The 27,149-nt window shown below is 44.8% G+C and overlaps 1 long non-coding RNA gene across 4 annotated transcripts; it reads left to right on the top strand.

Annotated features, from left to right (window-relative positions):
* The first annotated feature begins 4,008 nt into the window (after positions 1-4,008).
* LOC119335825 lies at positions 4,009-9,170 on the top strand. Of its 4 annotated transcripts, none has more exons than XR_005162066.1 (7): positions 4,009-4,509; positions 4,593-4,692; positions 5,175-5,254; positions 5,505-5,584; positions 5,738-5,884; positions 7,275-7,756; positions 8,981-9,170. It is a non-coding gene; the product is annotated as an uncharacterized LOC119335825 (long non-coding RNA). The 4 variants fall into 4 exon arrangements; XR_005162064.1 differs by lacking the exon at positions 8,981-9,170 and adding an exon at positions 7,836-8,916; XR_005162065.1 differs by lacking the exon at positions 8,981-9,170 and having other exon boundaries at positions 7,578-8,916.
* The last annotated feature ends 17,979 nt before the right edge of the window (positions 9,171-27,149 follow it).

Here is a 27,149-nt window from a genome sequence, read left to right as displayed (position 1 = left end):
CTTAAGACACACATCAACCAAAACTCTAATGTCACCTAAATACTCCAATGTCACCACAAGTATCCGTGGGTTTGATTATACGAGATGCATCACATAATCTTAGATTCATCTATTCAAACCAACACAAAGAACTTCAAAGAGTGCCCCAAAGTTTCTATTGGAGAGTCAAGTCAAAAACGAGTGCCAACCCCTATGCATAAGTTCACAATGTCACTGATCCCGCAAGTTGATCACCTAAACATATATCAAGTGGATCACGTGAATATCTCATTGTCACCACAGATAAGCACATGGAAGACATACATCAAGTGTTCTCAAATCCTTAAAGACTCAATCCGATAAGATAACTTCAAAGGGAAAACTCAATCCATTACAGAAGGTAGAGGGGGAGAAACATCATAAGATCCAACTATAATAGCAAAGCTCGCGGTACATCAAGATCGTGCCATATCAAGAACACGAGAGAGACAGAGAGAGATCAAACACATAGCTACTGGTACATACCCTCAGCCCCGAGGGTGAACTACTCCCTTCTTGTCATGGAGAGCGCCGGGATGATGAAGACGGCCACCGGTGATCGTTCCCCCCTTCGGTAGGGTGCCAGAGCAGGGTCCCGATTGATTTTTGATGGCTAAAGAGGCTTTCGGTGGCGGAACTCCCGATCTAGGTTCTGTTCTGGAAGTTTGGGGATATATAAGAGGTTTTGGCATCGGAAACAAGTCAGGGGGTCTCCGAGGCAGCCACGAGGTAGGGGGGCGCGCCCAGGAAGGTAGGTCGTGTCCACCACCCTCGTGGTTGACTCGGGACTCTTCTGGTCCATCTCCGATGCTCCGTGGGATTCTTCTGGTCTAAAAATAATCTTCGTAAATTTTCTGGTCAATTGGACTCCGTTTGATATTCCTTTTCTGCAAAGCTCAAAAACAAGGAAAAAACAGAAACTAACACTTGACTCTAGGTTAATAGGTTAGTCCCAAAAATCATGTAAAATAGCATATAAATGCATATAAAATATCCAAGATGGATAATTTAATAGCATGAATACTTCAAAAATTATAGATACGTTGGAGACGTATCTAGCATTCTATAAATCAACCAGGGACTATCTCATACCAGCATGGTGCATTATTAAAAGAAACATAAAAAGCAAAAGACACTCCAAGGTTTACGCAGATCGTGTGAACAAAAAAAAACCGAGACATACCGATACTTGTTGAAGAAAGATGTGATGCCTTCCAGGGCATCCCCAAGCTTAGACACTTGAGTCTCCTTGAATATTTACTTGGGGTGCCTTTGGCATCCCCAATCTTGAACTCTTGCCTCTCCTCCTCCTCATATCAAGACCTCCTTGATCTTCAAACACTTCATCCACACAAAACTTAACTAGAAAACTTGGTAAGATCCGTTAGTATAATAATGCAAATCACTACTTTAAGTACAGTTTCCAACCCATTCACATTTTGTTTTTCATTATAGCTATTGTATTATAATTTGTTCATGGCTTATACCACCGATACAATCGATAGTTTCATCAAAACAAGAAAACAATGCATAAAAAATAGAATCTGCCAAAAACAGGACATTTTGTAGCAATTTGAACATTAATCATACTTATGTAACTCCAAAAATTCTGAAAAATTGGGGCAAATTAAAAATGTGCATAACAATATTGTGTAAAAATTTCCGAAACTTTTGATGTTCTGGTAAAAAAATAAAAAACCACGCACTTCAGCCAAAGTTTCTGTTTTTTGCACCACACGTACCAACAAGCAATCTAATCATCCTAAACGTAAATCTTGGCACATTATTTTTATAATGCAATGGATTTGTACAAGGGTATTTTGTTGAAAAGTTTCTATAATTCAAGATTCACAAACTTTCCATGGGCATGAACAAAGTTCAAGCCATGCTCTGCTTCCATGGTGCTCGTCTTTCTTACTTTCACTTCTTTTTTTGTAAAGTTTTAAGTTCCCCTCTATATTTTTTTGTTTTTAAACTTTATAAAAGCACGAAACAAAATAAAATGGCTGTATAAAACTTCCAAGTTGTCTCCATGGTAGAACTTTCTTTAAAGCTATTAAGCTAGGCATAAAGTGCTCAAGTAATTGATCCACCCGGATCCCAAGGTATATCAAAGCCATTTTTAATTAACAATGATTTATAATTTAGTAATGAGCAAAAAGCAACATATATCATGCAATGACAAAGTCTAACTCTCTTTCTGTGCATCAGCATGTCATAAAAGAACAATCCATGCACACAAAGTAAGAGCCAATACATAGCATAAGCAGTTTGTTGCATTTTTATCGTGTTGGAAACATAGAGAGGTAGAGATGTAGTTCCTCTCTCATAATAATTGCAACTAGGAGAAGAAAGCACATGCATATTATATTCATCAAAATCATCATGTGCAACAGTAAAAGGCAACCCAACAATATTATCCTTAATCAGTGCAAACTTCTCCAATATAGTGTAGTTTGGAGAATTCAAAAAGATAATAGGACTATCATGTTTGGGTGCAATAGCAATAATTTCATGTTTAACATAAGGAACAATAGCAAGTTCATTTTCATAAGCATCATTCATATTGCCATCTTGGCGGCAAGCATAACAAGCATCAAGTTCATCAAAAAGGGATATTTCAAAAGAATCCAAGGGGTCATAACAATTATCATAGCATTCAGCCTTCGGTAAGCACGAAGGGAAATTAAACAATGTATAAGTTGAAGAGTTACTCTCATTAAAAGGTGGGCACGGGTAGCTAATCCACTCTTCCTACTTTTATTCTTCGCTCTCCTCCTCATATTTTTCATCTAATGAGCTCACAATTTCATCAATTTCTTCTTCCATAGTTTCTTGCAAAATATTAATCTCTTCTTGAAGAGCAGAGACTTTCTCAATAAATTCATTAATATTGGCATTATATTCGTAATTTACATAGCAATATTTAAGCATAGAAAATTTACTGGTCTATAAACAACATCATCATAATCTTCATACTTTTCAAATAGAGATTCAATTTCATAAGCACCCTTAAAAGCAACAAATTCTTCTATTTGTTCCACATCATAGTAATCATATCTACCATTAGCATAAGAAGCCAAGGTCTTATTATCATTAAATTCACATGAAAAGGGAAAGTGTCAAGCCTTCATCCTAGAGCAACAGGTATAATCATATCTCGAGCATATATTCCAAGCATACCATTGCAATATTTCAATTTGATCCCATAAGAGTTTACCTTTTTGAGTTAAGCGATAATCAGTAAAGTATTCACTTTGATCTAGCGTGTCTCCCATTATCAAGTTGAATGGGGTTTTCTCAGGATTATCAAAGTAGTGTTTAATATTTTTCACATAACGAGCATCAAGTGTTTTAGGAGGTTTCCCCTCTCCATGAGTAGCAAGTACCACTATTTTTTGGGTATTTTGTGTTCCATATCCATAACTAGAGATAAAGAACAATTAAGAACAGAAATAAAAACTACTTATCTATACTACTTTTAAACAAGCAAATATATTCATCGCTAAATGCACCTAGCTCAATGTACACATAACAACACAGACAAATTACAACCTCATGATCAGGACCACTTAATTTGGTTTAATTGTTAAGATTATACTAATCCTCAACCAAAACTGTGTTTAGCAATTTGCCTCAGCGGACAAAAACTCTGCCGAACAAAAACCGTTGCGACCGGCGTCCACTTCGAATACATCACTCCTAATCCAAGGAAGAAAAACAAACACAAGCCGATCGCAAACAAATACCTCACGCGGGCGAGCGATGCGATCAGCACGGAGTAGGGGCGGCAGCTCGACGTAGGGAATGGTGATGGCCAAGTGTGGACTCCGGCGGGGCTGTCCTGGATCTGGCGGATGGCAGCTGGATCGGGTCGACGACAGGTGGCTTGGCGAGTCGGAGGGATGGCGGCTGAGCTCCTTGATGGCGTGCTGCGGCTCCAGGGATAGAGAGCTTCGAAGGTGAGGGGAAATTTACCTTATAAAGGATGAAGGGGTTGTTAGTCACGACCAAGCCATCCACGTCGGCTATGAACAGTTAGCAAGCGGGCAGTGAGCGCGAGCGGGTAGCGAGAGAAAAAGGGTACACGTGCGCTGCGAGAGAAAATATCTCGTCTCTCTCCCGAGCGGGCAGCGAGAGAAAAAGGGTACACGTCCGCTGCGAGAGAAAATATCTCGTCTCTCTCCCTCCTCCCTTCCCGTCGCCTCCTCCTCTTCCCCGTCCCTCACGGCCTCCTCGCCCCCTCCGCCTTCAGCACCTCTTCCTCCCCTTCCTCTCCTCCTTCCCTGCCTCCGGTTCCAGGCATGGAGGGATGAACCCGGAGAGCTGTAGCCGGTGGATGCCGCGACGTACGGGGAGGCGATGGCGAAGGGGAGTTTCGGTCAAGTGGAATCTGATGGGTTGCAGGGCGAGGAGCAGGGAGTAGCCTGGCGTAGATACAGAATATCGGCCTCTCCCCACGACCCACCTCTCCCACAAGAGCACAACTAGGTTGACCTCTGCCTCCCTTTTGATTGCAATTCTTTGTGTGAGCTCCTCCCTCTAATTCATGTCCTCCTAATTAATTTTTTCAGTCATCTAGGGTTTGGATGGGTCTGGGTTCCTACAACGATGGCAGCAGAGGCGACAAAGACCACTTTGCAACCTCGCCGAACTGTGTTACTGAACTGAAAGGTACTGTAGCAATCCTTCTGGTTTGGTAGCTAAAACCAAGATACTTAGCTTGTTAATGCCTTCATTCTTTTTGTAGTAAAAACCATGATTCCAGCATCTGTAGAGTATTAGATTTCAGTTGTTTGTTGTAGTTTGTTTTCTGGGTTTTTGTATCAAGCGAGAATGAGCAAGGCTCGCTTCTGATTGTTGTATGCCAATCCATGTTTTCTATTTGTAGATGGTTGTGTTTTTTCAGTTGGCCTACATGTAATAATTAGTAATTAATGTCTGGATTACTTTCGACCAAATATTTCGAAGGTTGCTTGTTCTTTTGTACGTATCTATGTTGGATTATCAATGCATGATCTAATTATCGTTTTCTTCATATCGATATCCTATTAATTACTACTACATCAAGGGACATCTTCATGTTGTTGGTTTTCTTACAAATCCACTCGTTGCTTGTGGACATGATGGTTTAATTTCTTTGATATTTTCTTCAGTTTAGGGACGGCAGTAGTTCTACCACCGATGGTGTTGCATGTAAGCTGGATGTTCTCATTGTTCTGTTGGCTCTGATCGGGTGAGTTCTAACCTATTTCCTTTTTTGATGCCTCCATATGCTCAACCTATCATGGTTTTAGTTGTAGTGTGAATGTTTTACAGTTTATATATATTTCTGTGTTCTCTGGCAGTGTGGATGCTATGAAGTTAAGGTTCTTAAGATGATTGATGTTTATAGAGGGTAGATACAGTTTTGTCATTCATTCATGATCATATTTGGCCTCTCTTAGTGGACAGTCTATGGTAAATCTAATAGTTGGTCTTGATAGTGATGCAGGATGTGAGGTACAACTATCAAAGTGACATTAATTTTGGTTTTGCTTCCTATCCGCAGCCTCTTCTACACTAGGTGAGAAACTGGTTAAAAGAGTAAATTTTATTACTTTCCTAAAAATATCTACCGAGAAACATGATTATCATGTTCAGTAGTGTTGCTTCGCTATTCCAAAGGCACATGGAAGTTTACATAAAAAAAATCTTACAGTTGTTTTTTTATCTTCAGAAAAGGAAAACACTCGACGATCTGGCTCTGTCTCAGGTATATGCTCCCTCGCCCGCAAGATCTGCTCTCTCCCATCTATGCATCACGGCAGCACTTCAGCTCCTCTTGTGGATTCTCACCAGATCAGGCCACCTCACTCACCTTCAGGTAAGCCTTGAGCGACGACACAGTATGTTTTCGCGAACTAATCTTCTTTAGTCAACCTATCGATCCTTGTTGCGTGTGCTTCTTAATCGACATGTGAATAATCTGTTGATGCATGGAAATACATGCTGATCCCCTATTTTCTTGCTGCCTGCAAGATAGTATATGCATGAATCCTGTTCAACTACAACAACCTGAAACCCTGTTATTCTCAGAAAAATTATCATCTACGGTTGTATGCATATGCCTCTTGATATTTACCAGCTCTCCTTTAAGATTTCCTAACTAGCATACATATCCTAGCTAAAACATAAGAGTTCGAATTTGTACATGTGAACTGCACATTAAGTTACTATCACCATTGTTTAACGGCACTGTTGATTATGACTCAGGTTTGTAAACAGTCATCCATACCATAGGTACGTACGCTAATGCAGAAGCACTACTATTGAATTAGATGTAGTAACTGCGTCATTCTGAACATTTTAGCAAGTTCATGCATTAACCGCTTAGGGTCCATCGATGAAACAAAACCAATCATATGAATTGAAGGAGCTACTGAAATAAAATGGAAAGAACAAAGAGAAAATTGAAGGTTATCTATATGAAAATTCAGAGAATGGGATAGGAGAGGTGGTTCTTCCCAATAGGAAAAAGAGTGGAGTATAGTACTGTTATCCTGCCTTTTCTACTATAATCCCAGTTAGCATAATAATGTGACATGGAAAATCATATTATCGATTCAATTATGATTCAAGCAACATGAACAATTATCTGTGAAATACACTTATAAACCCTGGTTTTATTTAGTTTTAACTTCAGGATAGGCATTTACTGTATTGTAATTGCCAGACTTCCAAAATTCTACTATTACCATTGTTTAACAACACTCTTTTTGTCACGGGAAAATAATAGATGGATAAACGTCTCAAATCATACACTATGAAGCTTCCAACACTTGCTTACAGTGTCTTTCTTGTGTAATCAGTCTGTCGTGATGGACAAAGTTAAGATCCCAACAAAAAGTGCTTCTTGATACTATGATGCAGCAACTTAACCTTCCAAATTGTAGTTTACTAATCAGAAAGTGCTTCTTGATGCTATGATACAGCTTCTTGATGCTATGATGCAGAAACTTTATGCTATGGGCAAGTGATTCATGCTGCTCTTGGTTCTTCTGTACACTTGAAATAAGGAACAATATTCCAAAGTATGATAGTGTTTGGTTAAAACATATACCTTAGTCCATTACTTCAGTTTCTTCTTCTGAAGTTATGTTCTGCTTTTCTACTTCTTTGCTCTGCTTTACACAATTTACATGGCTTTCGAGTCCTTTTATTTAGGACCAGGGAAAAACCTCTAATTGTTAACTTTGGATTTTCCCACTGACTAGCGCATATCTTGCCTAAGCGCAGGCTTAAGCAATGCGTTTTGTTCTGCCCTAGCGCCTAGGTGCTTACACCCTTTCCCCCTACTAATTTAAGAGGTGTGGAGATTTTTTAAGGAGGTGTTGCTCGCTTTGTTGTTCAGATCACAGAAGAAGTATGTACAAGTATACATCACCGCTGTTACTTGCTTGCAATTACAGTGTATTTTAAAACACACACTTGGCGAACATCTGCTCGTGCTTACAATGCTCTATGAGGGAAATAATAGATCAACACTTGCTTTTTTGCTCCTTTTGAACACTTGTCAGGACCTCACCGGCAGATCCCTCAGCTATCAGGGAAAGCAGTCATCAGCGGAGATTGAGAGTGCCTCTCCGGCAAGAGTGCTCGTGTCGTGGTGGTTTCCCACCAGCAGCATGGGGGAGACGGTGTCCTCTGCAGCTAGGTCTACTTGCTGGCGACCTCACCGTCACCAGCCCATCTGCAGGTATGCTAGCTCATCTTCTATTAGTGCAAAAAGGAGATGCTCAAATGGATTGAGTGGTACCCTCCTGAAACTATTGTAGGGATGGACATATGGATTGATTGGTAGGCCCCTGAAAGCTACACAGATCTGAACCAATAACTTTAATAAGAATGTGTATCCCAGCTCCTTTTATAATCTTGAATCCTTCTCGGTCCTACTAAACTGTAACTCATGTTTATTTTTGGAAACAATATTTTGGACATTCCTAACCTGGTCAAGGGAATGTATTGCCCACCTACAGTGAGAAACACATACGAAGTAGGTCCTACTAAACACCTAAAAGGATGAGTTACAGTAGGTGTGCATAGAGTACTAACATTTTTGCTATCTTTATGCTCCTCCATATGGATGGGAACTAAAAGGATGATGATATTATTCTACCTTTCAATATTTGGTGGTGCATATTTAAGAAAATCACAGCTAAGCATGTCACTTTCTAAAAAGACGCTTGACTGGAATGTATATGTATATAGTTAATAAAATCATAGTGACTGATTGTTCAGTTCCTCTGTTTAGATTAGAGGTGTCTGCATGCATCCAAGTGAACGGTCTTTCCAGCTCAAAAGAGAAAGTGACCGATGTTTTGGCATATTTTCCTATTAGGAATAAATGGATATGCCCATGCACGTATGCACACAGATTTCAGGTTACAGTTTAATTAGGAAACAGATGATACCTCATTGTGTCGTATTGGTCTAAGAAGAGGGGATATACTTGGTGAATATATATGTTCCACCCGACCGTTAATTTCAGAGAAAAGGACATGCACTTCAGTAGCAAAAATTTGATTGTTATGTACTATCTGTAATGCTAAGCATTTATTTGCTAATATCTCCTCATCTGAATTTGTATTTTGTGCCATTTGGCCTTTTAACCATATGGGCATATGCAGATGGTCTGAAAACCAAGATATGCCACAGATAATAACTATATGGGCTGCTCCAGATGGACTAAGAATGGAACCATATCCTAGGCCTACATGCTAATATTGTACAGCAACGAATATCTTAACTTATTTATACTTAATCAGCTGTGTAATAATAAGCGTGATATTAGCTTTCGTACCCATCTTCATGGTTGAAATACTTTTCTGCAATATGTGACACATTTGCTTCAGTTTCCATGTCTTGCTTCATGCTATCAACATTGTTAATCATTTATCTTTATCTTTCTTCCCCTTTACAGCCTACTTGAATGGATATGGTTCCTGAGAGACCATTTCTTATGCATCAGGTCCTGAAGGTGGATGATGCTTGTTTAGATATCTATGATTCCAAATTATTCAAAACGGTTCATGTTATACTGGATGCTATTTTATTGAGAGTGGCTTCAAACAATATGGCATGAACATATTTGTTTTCTCTTTGGCCAATAATGAAATGATCTGTGTGCATATAAAATGGTTATTGATACCATAATTCTTGGTTTTAATTAGCTTCTTGCGCTAACCGATTTAAGCCATTCTACTATATGTAATACAATCCACATTGCATCATCTTTCCATTTACGTCTCTTACTTATTCACTACTAACATTACTTCTAAATGGCTTCTTGCGCCATTGGCGCAACCGGGTCATCTAGTAGAAAAGAACAGAAGGAAGGGAGATGAGGAAGGGCAGGGGCGCGGCAGCCTCGACGGTGAACCTCCAGTGGCGACGGTTTTCGGCGAGATGTGGCGTCCCTTCCAAATTAGATCCAAAATCTCCTTCGGAGACCATGGCGGGGCTGCGGGCCGGAGGGCATTCCTAGTGTGTGCCAACCATTGTCTGCATCCATCGTTGGTTGGGGCTGCGCCCGGAGGAGTAACGACAGGGCCGAGGGCCAGCGTGCACTCCAAGATGGAGGCTGCTGTGCAATCCAGGATGGAGGTTGCCTTTGTCGAGGGCGGGGAAGCCTCCAGCTGTCAAAGTGTGTTGCCAGGACGAGGCCTCGCCACTTCGGGGTGTGTCGCCAGGGGGGCGCGTAGTGTCGAGCACGGGATAGTGGCCCGAAAGCCGGACTGTGTGCGAGCTGATCTAGCCACGAACGCGGTGCTGGACATCGACGGGACTGCCGCCGACAGCACGCTTTCCCGTGGGGTCCCGCACGGGAGATGCGGCACAGACCGTGGCTGCATGGGTCAGCTCGTAGTCGGCGTTCACTTTGGTGGTGGCGAAAATGAGGCTGGCGCACGCCGATCATATTCCTGTACTGGCCGGTAAGGCTTTCTGCAATTCCCATCTTCTCTTTTCACCTTTCTCTCTCTTGCGATCTACCCATCTAAATCATGACCAAAATTCAGTTTAGATTTAGCCCATTAATGGTTCACTTTTTGAAGGTTGCTCGATATATCTGATATGATGGCGTGTACTTGAGTTAAAATGTTAACACTGGCTGCCAAGATACTGTTTAGGAATCCAATACGCTAAGAGATTTTTTTTGGAAGAGAAAGTAAGAGAATTTAAAAATCATTTGTTTACTGTGAAGTAGCTGCCCAAATCTCCCTTTCTTGACTAATAGAATCAGAACAAATTTCAATTTGTTTCTAAGACACATCTCTGCATTCGTGACTGACGCAAATAAAACAATAATATTATCCCTCATGAATATGATTTCACCACAAAGAATTGAGATTACAAAAAGTAGAACTACCGGAGAGCAATGGACAAACCAATATTTCCTTGCAAGCAGATGGAGCTTTTGGTGTAAATTAGAAGCATGACATATCTATTTATATCTGACAAACTTGAAAATTTAGTGTAAAGGCTAATTGTTATCTTCCTTCTTACATGATACTCAGTTACCGGACACCCTAGGAAACCCCCACCCCACGCTCCTCATATCTAGAGTGGTCAAGGCTTTTCTGATCTTCTCATTGTTGAATAGCAGATCAGATATTTGTTTTCATGGCTAAGCTATAGAAGAGCATGTAGTACATCGATGGCTGTTCATGCAGCTGCAACAGTAGGCATGGGTTGATGAAAGTGAGTACCAGACTGGCACTTTGCACGAGTCATGGGTCTGCCCTGATTGGTGATGACACGCTTTTACTGAATATTGCATCAACAATACTTGTGTTCAGCTTATCTGGATATCTGTTCAGGCATATCTTCTTGAGGAACAATGCATAAAACCGTACATATCTTCTTGCTTTGACAGATTTTATGCATTAAAAATAATTCCAACTGCATCTGCATTAGCAGAGAAGGCCAAGCGAAGGTTGCTGGACAAGTGAATCAGTAAAAATGCCTCAACATTCTTCTATATATGTGTCATAGTAAAACTCTACAATACAAAGCAAACCAAGATACTTGGCATTTAGTGAGATCCATAGATCAGCTAGGTAAGTACAAAGCTATGAATTTCATGTAGCTATGTAAGTTTTATGAAAGTTTTCCTGATGTTTCCTACTTTTCAGTCTATAAGTAAGTTTATTAGTTGACCCAGTGCCGAAAACAATTCAATTGTACATGTTTGTTCTAGCACTTTTTAGGCAACCATTCACGTACATATGATGTTTGATTCCATGTGAAGTCAACTACTTGTCATTTTTATGAAATTCTTCAGGTTTGCTTGGTCATGTTTCATTTACAAAAGAAGATATGTTTAATTATGGGGATTTTTTGCATGTAATATCCATCTGGCACTACTTTTAAAGACTGATGGGTGTACAATACATAAAAGAGCTCATGTTGCATGGCGAACGTTTTTTTGCCTATTGGTTGCATGTAAATATCAGACCGTAAGAGTACTAAAACAAAAAAACAAATGGGTGTACAAGACTTAAAAGAGCTGATTTCTCTACTTGAGAACTTAATCATGCCTTTGTTCAATCTAAAATTTCAAACTCAAATAGTGTCTACTTGGCCTCTAATTTCCTAATTATTGACAAAATGCTGGACATCTATTGTTGTTTTTATCTTAGTGTTACATTGGAGAATCATATGTGGTAACAGACGTGCTAACCAGGGTGTAAGTTTGTGCATACCTGATTTCCAAAGTACTATTGAATTTTTGGCAGATCTCTCGAACTATAAATAATGGGTAATAGTTTTCAGAAGAAACTATTTGTATTCCTGTTATGGCCGAGCTAGCAAGCTACTCAAGAGAACATACATGATTCACCATGTATTGTGATTATTCAGCTTTGTATAGTCCAATTCAATTGGCTTTTAAAGTCTTAAACATTCCATTGTGTTAGGGTTGTTCACTAATGGGTGTGCCATACGGTGTTCGATCTCAACGCCTTGGGATCGACCGTTCAGATGCATTGTGATTTGGCCGACATGCATCCACTGTCGACGAGGGTGGAATGGAGGATAAGCGTTCACACAGGTGGGACTGCGTTGAATAAAGGATGTCGAGCTATGGGAGTCTTGAGCCATACTTATTGGATTAGAGGCGTATGATAATTTTTCCGCACATAGCAGATTTTGATCCAAGTCTTGAATCTTTCAAGTCACATGACAATTACATAGGTAGAGTGTTGCTTTTAGTCATGCATAACTCTAGGTTTATTAAATTGATCCTGAATTGGACACACGACAACCGACTTTATAATAAATCCTATTAAGTAAAGGCAATGCACGCTTAGATTTCAGCGGTGCCCAGTGTTTTAAGAATGTTCATACTACAATTTATTTTAATTTTAACTGGGGACACTAACAATTCCATCATTATCGATGAGAAACATAAAAAGTGACAACATGAATGAGTCACTAGGAACGTGCAAGGATATTTATTTTCGATTGTGGATACGAACAATCCTATCATTGTCATTGCAAACATAAAAAGTGGGACTAAATGATATTTCTCTTGGTGCAATGCCCGGGCACATCACTATCAACAAAAGCATGCTCATTTTAGGTTACTTCCATTAAAATGTTATTAGTATGTATAGTGCCAAATACGGGCTATGCATGTTGATTCTCATAACACTTTTTTCCTACAATTGCTCAACTACACCGAGAATGAATCTTTAGACAACATGCATGAGAACTGTATAAGCTTATTGGGAATCACTGAGACAATTACTTATGTTGTTGGTTTATGCATACAATGCTAATAAAACTCATTTAAATTATAGGTTTAATTATAGTATTTTTATTGCTATCAGAATGTATTCTACGCATGTGAATTCTCACATTTTGTTGTAATATTTGCCAAGACGTGCGTTGCACGTGCACACTTACTAGTAGTGATAAAGCAAACAAGCACACATGAGAATATTCACCCTACGCTATCGCTCCCCAGTAGCGCTACCAGAAAAAGGTCTTGATAACCCAAGTATAGGTGACGTGGACGTAACACATCAGATGCCCTAGCAAGAGGACTTAGGTGCGGAGCTATCGCCGCTAGGTTAGCTTGAAGTGGTTGAACGACACAAAGGACACATAGAGTTTTTACCCAGGTTCGGCCCCTCTCAATGAGGTAAAAGCCAACTCCTGCTTTAGGTTGTATTGCTTGGGTTTCGATTGCTAGGGAGTGAATACGCTTGACCTAGTTTTCGATCTGTTGTTTCTTGAGTTAATCCGCCGACGGGTCACCCCTTTATATACACAGGTAGATGCCCGGTGGCTTATAGAGTCACGAGCCGGCTCATACACATCGTGTCCGGCTCGGTGACAAACTAAACTTGCCTTAACATACAAGTTAAACATATGGCAATTCATAACCATGGGCCTCAAGTCGCCTCCGGGTCTTGGGCCTTCAGTAAGCTTGCTCTATAAACCGTCATCTTCAACATCTTGGGCTTCTTCATCTTGAGTCGCCCATAGCATGACCCGGCCCCTCCTGGGCGGGTCATGCCTTGTAGTTATATCCCCAACATTAGGCCCCAGGTTGATTTGAACGTGTTCATATCAATCTTCAGTACTTGACTTGGCAGAATCTATCATCATCAACTTTATGAATTTGTGGTAACCCGCCATGACATTATACCTCAAAATGGTGTTAACCCGCCATGACATCATCTCGCATTAACTTCGCACGAAGCCCAGAACATCTCAGCTTATCTTTATCTTTAATGGACTTCCCGAAAATCGAGGCGTCCGTGCAGCCACATAATCATTTTTTCGCCTTCTCAATTCCCGTGCATGCCATCTATTCACTGCCTTATAAATAGGGACAGGGGGGGCCCTGTTTTCACTTTTACCCCCTGCCGATGCCTCTTCTTCTTCCTCTCGACACCACCGCGACCAAGGCTCCACCACCGCCGTCGTCCTTCTTCAACAGCCTGAAGCCAGGCCGCTGCATCAACCTGAACGCGTTCAGAAATCGCGGCACTTCTCCGCTATCCATCAGCACCAACAGGTATTCATCACCCCTTGCTACAGATCTGCATTAGGGTTCTGCTGTTCGTCAGAGTTTCTCTTTGTTCGTCTCCGTTCTTTTCTAGATCGTGTAGTTGATTTTGAATATGATACTGAAAAGCGCACGATAGTAGTTTTAGCAATTTTTTCCAATCGCAGCAGATACTTTTCTTGCACAAGATCCATCTGAACACATGAGTTCTTCCACTGCCCTTGCTTTAGGTCTTGAATTTATTTTGTTTTCTGAACTGCGGCAGATCCAAAATGATAGCACCAATCTTTAGAATCTGTTTGTCCAACACTTAGCAATCCCTCACTTATGGATATGAAATATGACAACTGTTTGGGCGGCTTAGCTGATAAACCATAACCCGCCATATAGCATTAGTCCCCTTTTAAGTCGCCAAAATACGTATCTGCATAACTCAGTGCTGTCTTCCGGCTTAACATGTTGGCTATTTATGGCTCTTACCTTTAAATCAACGACCGGCTTAACAATATAGTCTTAAACCGGCAATATTTTCTTTTCATACCTTCATCCTCAACAATGACCAAGACTATCACTTCATGCAACTGGGTAGCTTCCCGGGTCACCGAGGAGGATTTAAACAAGTTCGTACAAACAAGCGTCTTAGCCAACAAAGATGTCATCCACTAGAGGGTCCCAGGCACTTAAAACCCTCCTAAGCCCAAGGAGGGTGAAGTAATTGTTTTTACTGATCATATGCTCCGGGGGTTCACCCCGCCCGGTTCAAAAAAATTCCGTGATGCACTGCACTTCTTCAAAATTGATCTGCAAGATATCGGGCCCAACTCTGTTTCAAACATCTACAACTTCCAAGTTTTTTGTGAGGTTTATCTTCAACAAGAGCCCACTGTCGAACTGTTCAGGGAATTCTATTACTTGAACCGGTAGACTGAATTCGCAGATGGGCCCAGCCTGGAGTTAGGTGGAATTTCAATTCAGAGGCGAAAAGAAGCCACCTTCCTGGCCGCCAAGCTGCCCAGTCATCCTAAGGACTGAAACTAGACTTGGTTTTACTGCCAAGACACATCTGCAGAGGGCGAAAACCCCCTGCCGGGCTACTGTGAACACCGACTTAGCAACCAACACCCACTCCCAGATCATATCAGCACAAAGGAATGGGCCAAATATGCGCCCATGTTTTCAAAAATTAGAGCCTTCATGGCTAATGGCTTAACCGACATCGACCTTATCCGATGCTAGGTTTCATGGAGAATCTTGCCCTTAAGCCGCCATCCCGGCTTAATGTGTGAGTATACGGGTGACTTGAAAGACCCTCTATGCCACTGCCAGATCGAGATGACTGAAGATGACATCAATAATAGGACCAAGACATTGCTGAACGAGAGTTTGGCAGACTGCAGCAAAGCTGGACTGAATCCTTTCTGCACTCTTAACCAGCCGCCAACTGTAAGCTTTTAAGCTATTTCCGGTTTAATCACTCATTTAAACTATCTGGTAACCAACTTTACTCCCACATGCCGACTCTCCTTTCTGGAAGAGGAAGTAGCAAGAAAAACCGGCCAAGAAGACCTGGACAAAGAACAAGGTTAAAAAGCCTGCCAAGAAGAAGACCAACCCCTCCGAGTTATTTAACTTGGATGACGATGACGATGATGAGTCGGAGGTAGAACTTGACTCTCTTGGCTCATTTTTTGTACATCTCATTGACAACGACCATTATCAGGATGATGTGTAGGCCAGCCATGCAGATGATGAAGAGGTAATTGTTCTTTCCTCTGGCTCAGAACCTCTGCCAAAACAGAAAACTCGACAAGCAAGCCGGAAAGTAAGGTTTTCTCATCCTTTAGCTTATTTGGATCCCAACTTTATTTTGAAGAAGCAACAACATGAAGCTCGCCGCACGACCCGGTATAACGGTGGCGGCATTCTCTCCTCCGGCTTACCGAACACACCGGCTCCTCGCAAGCGTCGTCCAGAGGTTTCACCAATTTCCGATTAGCTTATCCCAAGGCGGGTCTTTTTTGACAACCTCTTAATCCTTCCTACTCAAATTACCAGGTAACATCTCATTCCTCCTCCAGCGACTCAACAGGGACTCACGTCCCAGTCTTCAAGACCGTGCTCGGGTAAGAATGTTAAATCTCTGCTTTCAATCATGTACTCAATTGTCGTATGAACCCCGTCTTGTGCTTCATTTTTAGAGCTATGGCAAAGCCTAGCAAAAAATTGAAGGTGAACAAAACAGTTGAAAACCTTAATGAACCGGAGAAGCAATCAACAGAAACTTCTCTCCAAGCTGCTGAGGCTACCATTAATGACCTGCCACCAGAAGAGCACGACGTCACCGTCAATCATATGGATGTTGAGACAACCACTACTAAGCTGCCAAGTCCCATCAATCCTACTGAAGAAAAGGCTGATGATGTTGTCATTACTGGGCTTGGTTACAAGGCACCGTGCAACCCCACTATCTTGTCAAAGCACAGTGCTAACGATGAAATCTCCCTTGCTGACAAAGGCAGATGGTCGGTAAATTTGGAAAGCTATGCCCAATATAGCACTCAAGAGGTCCACTATAGGTATCTGAACTGTCTGCACACAAGCCTCGACTTTGAAGCTGGCTTAATCAATCTCATGAAGGAACGTTTTGAGGTAAATACTACAGTCTTCTTCATATAAATATACTTCAGTCAGCCGCCAAGTCTACTGGATATTATAGAATTGAATGTGCTATAGACTTTAGATAGCCTTATAGATATATAGATCAAAACAAGCAGCCCCCAAGGGTCGGCTTGAGCTGTGAAGATAAGCCGGGACTTCGAATTGTAGTGAGAAACTTTGCACCTGTGGCCCCCAAGGGTCGTCTTAATCAGCATGGATAAATGAGACGTCCATTTTGCATCATGTTTTCCTACTATTATTTATGATGTTTTATTGTATAATAATGCTTTTCTGAGTAATTCTAATGCCTTTTCTCTCATAATATGCAAGGTATGCACAAAGGGAGAGAATTTTGGGAGCTGGAAATCTGGACCTAAAAAAGCTATGTTAGGCTACCTATTCTGCACAACTCCAAATGAGATAAAACTTCCCGAGGATTTTTTATGGAATATTTAAGAAATATTGGAGCCAATAAGTGCCAGAGGGGGGCCACCAGATGGGCACAACCCATCTGGGCGCGCCAGGAGGCCCAGGCGCGCCCTAGTGGGTGTTGCCCTCCTCGGCCCACCTCTGGTGCCCATCTTCTGGTATATAAGTAATTGAGGAGAGGACTTTCGGGATGAAGCACCGCCGCCTCGAGGGGGAACTTGGGCAAGAGTACTTTTGCCCTCCGGCGGAGCGATTCCACCGGGGGAACTTCCCTCCCGGAGGGGGAAATCATCGTCACCATCATCACCAACAACTCTCCCATCTTGGGGAGGGCTATCTTCATCAACATTTTCAACAACACCAACTCCTCTCAAACCCTAGTTCATATCTTGTGTACAATCTTTGTATCAAAACTATATATTGGTGCTTGTGGGTGACTAGTAGTGTTGATTACATCTTGTAGTTGATTACTATATGGTTTATTTGGTGGAAGATTATATGTTCAGATCCATTATGCTATTTAATACCCCTCTGATCTTGAGCATCATTATCATTTGTGAGTAGTTACTTTCGTTCTTGAGGTCACAGGAGAAATCATGTTGCAAGTAATCATGTGAACTTGCACTACAAAAAAATACACTTCCGTGATGATACGTGTTTGTCACAGTAGGCCACATTTTCTGTCATGCATGTACATCCATGACGATTTTATGACAGAATCAAGATAGTCATACCTGTGTTGTCGTAGAAGTGTTCCATGACATTACCAAAATTATCATCACGGAAGTGTCCACTTCCACGACGATAAATCGCGCGTCATAGAAGTGTTTTTGTCAAGGGTGACCGACATGTGGCATCCACCGTAACGGAACGCCGTTAAGCTATCGGGTCCGGTTTTGGATCCGATAACCCGTTAATAGCCCCGACCAATGGGGATTTTCCACGTGTAAAATCATCATTGGCTAGAGGAAACATGTGTCGGCTCACCGTCGGGATAGATGTCATCCACTCATTGGACCAAAGGCGCCTATGACATGTCGACACGTGGCATGGCCCAACAAAGGCCCATTCCTGTGAAAAGGCCGGCCCGTTTGGCTTGGTCAAAAGGTTGCGGGCCGGCCCACTAAAAGACTGTTAATAGCCTGTTCGCATATAGCCCATTTACAGCCCGCTAACCCAGGGCCCGTTACGACCTATCCGAGTTAGGCCTAGTAGCGTCATATGGGCCGTCCAATATGATTCCAGCCCGTTTTAACTTTCGGCCCATGTATGGCCCATGACGTCTTTCCACCCATATGAGGCCCTTTGTAACTCTTGGCCCATTAACTGGCCAGTAATGAACAATGTATCACTTTATACCCATTAACGGCCCATTATTCCAGTGGGCCATTTCCATCCCATGTTATCTTTCAGCCTTTTTAGGGCCCATTTATTCTTGGGCTCATTTCCAACATTCGGTTACTTACGACCCATTACTGTCATTTTCTGCTTGTGGGCCAAATTCAGCCCGTTGTTACAGTCGGCCCATTTGTGGCCTGTTAATATGTTGGGTTGTTTTCATAGCGTCATCAAATATGACCTATTAACGATGGCCCGTCATGGTCGGCCCATGAACGGACGATTCCAACTCTAGCCCATTTATGGCCATAATCTGGTCTGTTATTGGCCCTTGTTTGGCCCGTCGATCATATGGCCCATATAAGGCCCATTGATGATACGACCCGTAGAAGGCCCATTGTGTCTACGGCCCGTAGAAGGCCCATTGTTTCTACGGCCTATAGAAGGCCCATTGTTTCTACGGTCGGTAGGAGGCCCAGTGTCACTATAGTAAATATGTAGCCCATGCTTATTGAGGCCTAGTTTTAAAAAATAGGTTATTCTGGCCACTAGCAAACAACGGAAAATGAACTGCACTGACTACAAAAAATAAATAAACAAGACAACAAGGAAATAAATAAGCAAGCAACTTACGCTAGGCTATCACGGCTATTACACATATTACATCCACTGGGCATCAAAGTTCGCCACCAGTGCAAATATAGGGAACAAAGCAGCATATCATATACACTGGTTGTCAAAGTTGGCGACTGAGGGAGTCCTGGATTAGGGGGTATCCAGACAGCCGGACTATGTATTTTGGTCGGACTGTTGGGCTGTGAAGATACAAGACTCAAGACTCCGTCCGTGTCCGGATGGGACTCTCCTTTGCGTGGAAGACAAGCTTGGCGATCTGGATATTAGATCTCCTTCTTTGTAACCGACTCTGTGTAAACCCTAGCCCCCTCTAGTGTCTATATAAACCGAAGGGTTTGGTCTGTAGAGGGATAATCATAATCATCATAGGCTAGCTTCTAGAATTTAGCCTCTACGATCCCGTGGTAGATCAACTCTTGTAATACTCATATCATAAAGATCAATCAAGCAGGAAGTAGGGTTTTACCTCCATCGAGAGGGCCCGAACCTAGATAAAACATCGTGTCCCTTGCCTCCTGTTACCATTATCCTTAGACGCACAGATCAGGACCCCCTACCCGAGATCTGCCGGTTTTTACACCGACATTGGTGTTTTCATTGAGAGTTCCTCTGTGTCGTCACTGCAAGGCTCGATGGCTCCTTCAATCATCAACAACGACGCGGTCCAGGGTAAGACCTTTCTCCCCGGACAGACCTTTGTGTTCGGTGGCTTCGCGCTGTGGGCTAATTCGCTTGGCCATCTGGAGCAGATCGACAGCTACGCCCCTAGCTAGCAGGTCAGGTTCAGAAACTTGAACTACACGACCGATGTCCACGAAGACTTGATCTTCGACGGATTCGGGCTTATGCCAGGAGCGCCGAACAATCACGACGAGCACGGCCCAGACCTGCTATCGAACAATACTCAGGATATCGCACCTGCAGGAGCTCCGGACCTAAATCCGGGGCAGATTGCGACGTTCGAGGACGGGTGGATGGACCCCGCCCTGGAGGCCGCACACTCATCGGCGGTAGAGCCGAACAAAGAATCCACCCCTGAGGGAAGCCTGTGTCACCGGATCCCCGGACTCGTGTCCGGATGTAGGTTCCAAACCGCGCACCCCGAGCCCGCCGAATCTGATTGGGCTCCGGTAATGGAGTTCACCGCTGCGGATATCTTCCAGCACTCGCCTTTTGGCGACATGCTGAACTCATTAAAGTCTCTCTCTTTGTCAGGAGACTCTCGGCCGAACTATGTCTGACTCGAGTGGGAAGCAGGCGACGAGGGGATTCGTTGCCCACCCACCACCCACTTCATTGCCACTTTCAATGATTTGACCGACGTGCTTGACTTCGACTCTGAAGACATCGACGGTGTGGACGACGGTGCGGAAGAAGAACAGGAACCACCGCCCACGGGGCGCTGGACAACCACCTCTTCATATGACATATACATGGTGGACACTCCCAAAGAAACCAACGACGATGAGGTAATGGAGTATAACCCCTCAAGGAAGAAAGCAAAGTATGGGCGTCATCAGCGCCGCTCCAAGCCCCGCCACAACAACACCGGCACTGGAGTCAAAAACAATCCGGATGGTGTCAAAGATGAATACAATCCTGATCAGCTTGCCTTCGAGCAGGCCGGACAGGCGACGGACGGATACTTGGAGGAGGACAACTACATGCCCCCTCCGGAGACGAGGTGATCCTCGGCGACGATGAATTCGGCGTGCCTGAGGATCCCGCAGAGCAAGTTCACTTTAAACGACGGCTTATGGCCATGTCAAGAAGCATGAAAAAGAAGCAACAGCAGCTCAAAGCTGACCAAGATTTGCTCACAGACAGAATGACCAAGGTCCTGGCAACCAAGGAATACGGACTTGACCGCCTCGCCAATGGGTACACAAAGCACAATTCGCTACCTCAACCTGAGAAGAAGGCCCTAAAGCCCACACCCCGACGCCAGTACATCACAGTCCGGGGCAATGCGCAGGAAACGCGAGGCAGCATAAATAAACCTCGACGCAACAGACACAAGCATCACAAAAATAATGATGACGACCAAGACAAGGGAGTTGGTGCCGAATTTCGCGGCCCCAAGTCCGGTCAGCAAAAAAAGAACAGCTCAGGCCCATTCGGCCCAGGCAGCATACTCGACCAACCATGTCAAATTCATGGTACCCCTAGAATGGCGGCCAAGCATACCAATAGAGAATGCCGGATCCTCAAAACAAAGCGGCCGGTCTTACGCCAGAAACAATGAAAGGAGATCTCAAACAACAAGAAGCACACACCACCAAACATGGCGAGGTCAAAGGAAGATCTTCCGTAAACCAACAAGGGAACGAATGCGTACTCCTCGGGATGCCAACTCAGCAATACAAGTCACCACACGGTACAAAAACATGGCCGATCATCTCCGATCACATAGACCATCCGGACAATATCAACCATAGCAATTTAATTGCACCTACCATCAACCCAATAGTTTGCGGGTTCCATCTTACACAAGCCCCTATGGGCATAAACATCAGCCCAAACTCGCTGCACCAGGACAATATTTGTCAGACAGGTATTGACCGCTCGAGGATCAAACCCATTAATAACATCTTTTAAAAAGATGCCGTCCCAGGTGCAAAGGCCAAGTTTTACAGGCCCACCACCCTGGAGGTTGTCTTCGGACCACCAAACAAATACCACGCCGAAGAATAAGTCTTCGACATTGTCCCCTTATACAGTAATTACCGGGACGAACCGCGTTGGCTAGACTCAACGCGGTACAACATCAGGCCAAACCCACGTGACATGGTCACAATAATGGGCAAGGCCAAACTCCACCCGGAGAGTGGAAATTATACCACCACTGAGATAGCGAGTGGTGCCTGTTTATCGAACTTCGATTCGGCAGCCAACCACTCGGATACCAACAGAGGAGTCCGAGCTACATTACGGCATGATAGCCCGGCTCGGCCAGGCTCCGATCAGGCACCCGCGGTTCAACCACCATATGACATGCAACTGCCTCTAAGCATTTGTCTTTATAGACTGACTTTTGCGCAGAACAGGACTAGCGACATGGAATCAGCTCCGACGCACAAGGCGGGGACACATAAGTACCCCCCAAGGAGACAGTCCGGATACACTTCGGATCCGCACACAACCTCCTCCAGTCTGGCCACGACAGGTTCTGCTAGCACACCTCTTTTCATAAGCATAAACTGTACTCATACGCATAGGCATGTCACTCTGCTACAATACGTAGACTTAGATAACACTTACCGACCGTCGTTCCTCATTGATGCCTTTTTTCGTCATAACGGCACCTACACATAGTGCCATGCCCCATTATGCCAGGGGCTTCATAGTACTCATAATATGGCAACAAAGTTCGGTCACCTTCTCGGTCGCTCGGGACCCCGAACTTATAACACTATATGCATCAGCTCCGAATCATGTCTTGGGTCATTAGTTGGGTTTGCCCGGCTCCCATGTTTTGGTACCTTACGTTCCGCTCCATCGGCTAAGGTAGCGCTGGGAGAAATACTGCGATTGTGTCCCGGTTCTTTCGGACGAGCACCTCAGTAGAGAAAGCCGAAAACTGGCTGTCATGATACGGCGAGAGCTGGTCCGCTGTTCAAGAGGTTGTAAAATCTTTAAAGATTCATTCCGCATAATGCCATAACAAATGCAAAGTGCGACGGATCGGCCTTCCGATCAGGCGCTGTTAGAGCCCCTCGTACGGTCTTCCGAACACCGGGGGCTGCACCTACCATACTCGAATTCCTATGGCTAAGTGAGAGTGATAAAGCCCTATAGTCTGATTGCCTAGTTTGCGGTGATGAACACCTCCTTCACGGACCCAAAAATGGGATAAAGAGTGTTCAGGTATGTCCCGAACACCCCCGTACTCTCTACGTGGGGACAGAAGCCGATGACTGGCCAACTCTCAGGATTTATATATATAAAACGGCCGCACAGGAAGAAAAAACATTCATATAACATGCAATAAACAATAACAGTGCCAGTATCCCGCATTACAAAGGACATCATGACTGCCCTCGGGGAAATATAGTGTCTTTGGTACACTGTTCCGCCACAAGGTGGGCTCCTTTCAGGACACCCTCATAATGTAATTTGGGCTTGAGATGCTCCTTACCCTCCGGTGGTCCCTCAGTCATCAGCTTTTCAGCATCAAGCTGCCCCCAGTGCACCTTCACACGGGCAAACGCCATGCGTGCACCCTCTATGCAGACCGATCGCTTAATGACTTCGAGCTGGGGGCAAGCACCAACTATCCGCTTCACGAGTCCGAAGTAACTGCTTGGAATTGGCTCAGCGGGCCACATCCGGACAACTAAGTCCTTCATGGCTAGTTCGGCCGCCTGGTGCAGTTCGACCAGCTGTTTCAGTTGATCGATAAAGGGCACCGGATAATTTGGCGCCAAATACTGCGACCAGAAATGCTTCTCCGCGGACTTCTTCTCTTCAGTCCGGTAGAATTGGGCAGCATCATATATGCTGCGTGGCAGGTCCGCAAATGCTCCTGGAGAAACAAGAACTCAGTTTGTCGCTTAGAGTTTCTCCTATTACTACATAAAAATTGCGTTGAGTAAATAAAAGCCTTACCAGCTGCAACCCTCTGCGCTTCCCGAATGTCCTTCAGAGTACCTCGGGCTTCCTTCCGAGCATCATTTGCGGCTTGGAGAGCTTGGGCGAGTTCGGGTTCTTTACTTGCTATATCCTGCTCCAAATTCTCGCTTTTCTTCACAGCCTCCTGAAGCTCTCGTTCAGCTTCAATGACCCTGGCCTCGTGCTTCTCGCGAAGAGCCTGCTCCGCGACGGCCTTCCTGTCGGCTTCGGCCACAGCCTTCTTCAATGCCTCAATTTCGGCATTTGCTCCTGGAGCACACAATACAAGTATTTTCACCAGGCACAACTTCTCATTTGCGCTTAGCTTGTCAAAAGGTTTCAGCATACCTTGCTTGTCCTCCAACTGCATTTTCACTCGACCAAGTTCCTCTTTGGCCCGTTCCAGACTCTGCTTTAGTCCGGACACCTCCACATTATGAGAGGCGGTCGTCGCTACAGACGCCTGTTTTCGAACAAAGAGATATATGTCATCGACCGAGTCTCCTGCGAAGTGGAATTTTGATCCCCTGGCCAGTTCCCTCTTTCTTTCACCGGACAGTGCATCAGGGGCTACCGGTCACACTATGACAATCTTCAAAGGTTTCTAAAAACATACCTCAAAGCCTTTTATAAGGCTAAGGCATGATTCATTCAGTCCGCTCTTAGCAGACTGAATCTTTTCAATCACCGCACCCATGAGGGCGCGATGTTCATCGACGATGGACACATCCGTTAGCACCGTCGATAGGCCGCCCTGCAGCTCTACCTGGACAGAGGTTGCTGGCGGAGCGGGCTTTCCTCCCTCCATTAAGGGGGGCTGTTCGCTCGATCCCAGAACTTTAAAGGTCTCCAGGACTGAGTCCGGCTGCGGGCCAAATCTAAGATCTCCCCCGCCGTCGATGTTTATGGGAACCGTCGCTCCCGTGTATCCGGTCCCGGAGGTGTGCCCTCCTTGGTCTGGGCCCTGCTGGGACGACACCTCGGTGTCACGCCCAGGCTTCGGGGAAGGGGCCTCCGGAGGCATCTCGCTTTCCAGGGCATCTGAGCTCAGCGAATCCTCCGAGGAGGACTGTTCGGCGCGAGACCTCACCGGGCTGCACAAAGTAGGGCGCGGGTTAAAATATTGCACCCTAGTAATCCTGGGCGCTTAGGCGTATTCGGATTTTGTGTACTCATGATTTTACCAGGGGCTGGGCCCTGGGATCCCACTCCGGGCTGCTATTGGCAGCCGTGGTGGACGCCTCTGGGTGGGAACTCTTTCCCCTCTTCGGGGACTCGGCCTCCAAGGATGAGGAGGCCATCCTTTTCTTTCCTCCCCCCCGTGGAGGACTCGTATTCCTCCTCCTCCTCCTCTTCGTCTTTGGAGGAAGGATGGTCGCCGGAGTCTTCGGATTTTGTGTCCGAAGCACTGTGGCGATGGAGGCTGCTCCGGATCTCCTTGTCCTTCTTGGAGACCTCTTTCTTCGGCGCCTCGTAAGGTGCCGGGACCAGCATCTTCGTCAGAAGAGGTCCTACCGGTTCCTCCGGTAGTGGGGCCAGACAGTGTATCCGCCTCACCTTCTTCGTCCATTCCTAGGATAATTGCATAAAGCATGACAAAGCGTCTCCCTTGGGACATGCCAGCTAAACATGGATAGACATAACATAAGCGATGACTTACCGGACTTGCGGAGCGGGACAGTTGATACCCGCTGTCCTCGGCAGAGCCCGACCACGGTTTACCGGACTTGAAGAGCACCTTCCAGATGTCCTTGTGTGAGGAGCCGTAGAGCTCCCGTAAGGTCTGGTGCTCGGTTGGGTCGTATTCCCACAAATTGCAGGCTTGGTGCTGGCAAGGGAGAACCAGGCGAACTATCATCACCTGGACTACATTGACGAGTTTGACATTCTTGTCTACCACGCTTTGGACGCGTGTTTGGAGCACTGACAGCTTGTCTGATGAGGACTAGTTCAGGCCCTTCTTGGACCAGGACATAAGCCACAGGGGGGCTCTGGATCTGAATTCAAGAGTAGCGGCCCACTTTTTACCGCGGGGCTCGCTGATATAGAACCACTGTTGCTGCCACTCCTTGACGGAATCATATTGAAGGTGCCCGTCGGCCATGTGACCTTGGGCATCTTGCTCACCATGGTGCCGCCGCACTCTGCGTGCTCGCCGTTCACCACCTTGGGCTTCACATTGAAGATCTTCAGCCATAAGCTGAAGTGGGGCAAAATACGGAGGAAAGCCTCACACACGACAATAAACGTCGAGATGTTAAGGAAAGAATTAGGGGACAGATCGTGAAAATCCATCCCGTAATAATACATGATGCCACGAACAAATGGATGAAGGGGAAACCCGAGCCCGCGGATAAAATGAGGAAGAAACACGACCCTCTCGTGGGGCTCCGGAGTGGGGACGATCTGTCCCGCTGTCGGAAGACGGTGGCCGGTTTTCTTGGCCAGGTACCCGGCCTCTCGGAGCTTTTTGATATCCTTCTCCCGGACGGTGGAGGCCATCCATTTGCCTCCTGCTCCGGATCCGGACATCTTCGGGGGACCTCTCTTCGGTGGAGAAGACGAGTGCTTGGGCGCTAGGGCTCGAGCAAAGGGGAATGGACGAGCCGAAGGGAAATGCGTGGGTAAAGAGGAAGAGACCTTATCTCTTTATAGAGGCGATAAAAGCTTTTGCACCTCCCCACTTGCCTAGTGGAACCCGCTCGTTCCCCTCTCGCCGCTATTGGCGGTGCGATTGGGCTGCCCATACCCATGTAAATGAAAGCCCCGCGATAAGGGGAACACGATCTCCGCTTCGATGAGACGTGCCAAGGAAACTGCCTCGCAATATGTGCGGTAGCTTGCCGTGGGAAGACGGTTCAGTAATGACTCAACCATGGTGTCGTGTCACGTTACCTAAAGATGTCAGCAGATTATATTCATGGAATATCATTCTCTCCGTGATGGCATGTGAAGATCGTCTTGCAGATCCGGATGTGATTTAAGTGTTCGGTAATTACTTTGGAGTATTCGGAGATGGAACCCGCCTTGCAATGCCGAAGACAAAATGCACGCCAGACTCATCGTCATTGAAGCCTGGTTCAGGGGCTACTGAGGGAGTCCTGGATTAGGGGGTATCCGGACAGCCGGACTATGTACTTTGGCTGGACTGTTGGACCGTTAAGATACAAGACTCAAGACTCCGCCCCGTGTCCGGATGGGACTCTCCTTTGCGTGGAAGACAAGCTTGGTGATCCGGATATTAGATCTCCTTCTTTGTAACCGACTCTGTGTAAACCCTAGCCCCCTCCGGTGTCTATATAAACCGGAGGGTTTGGTCCGTAGAGGGACAATCATAATCATCATAGGCTAGCTTCTAGGGTTTAGCCTCTACGATCTCGTGGTAGATCAACTCTTGTAA

This window comes from Triticum dicoccoides, chromosome 7B, assembly GCF_002162155.2.
Source record: "Triticum dicoccoides isolate Atlit2015 ecotype Zavitan chromosome 7B, WEW_v2.0, whole genome shotgun sequence".
In the NCBI taxonomy this organism is placed as follows: domain Eukaryota; kingdom Viridiplantae; phylum Streptophyta; class Magnoliopsida; order Poales; family Poaceae; genus Triticum; species Triticum dicoccoides.
The sequence above is the reverse complement of the archived record's forward strand: the minus strand, read 5'-3'. Positions and strand labels throughout refer to the sequence as shown.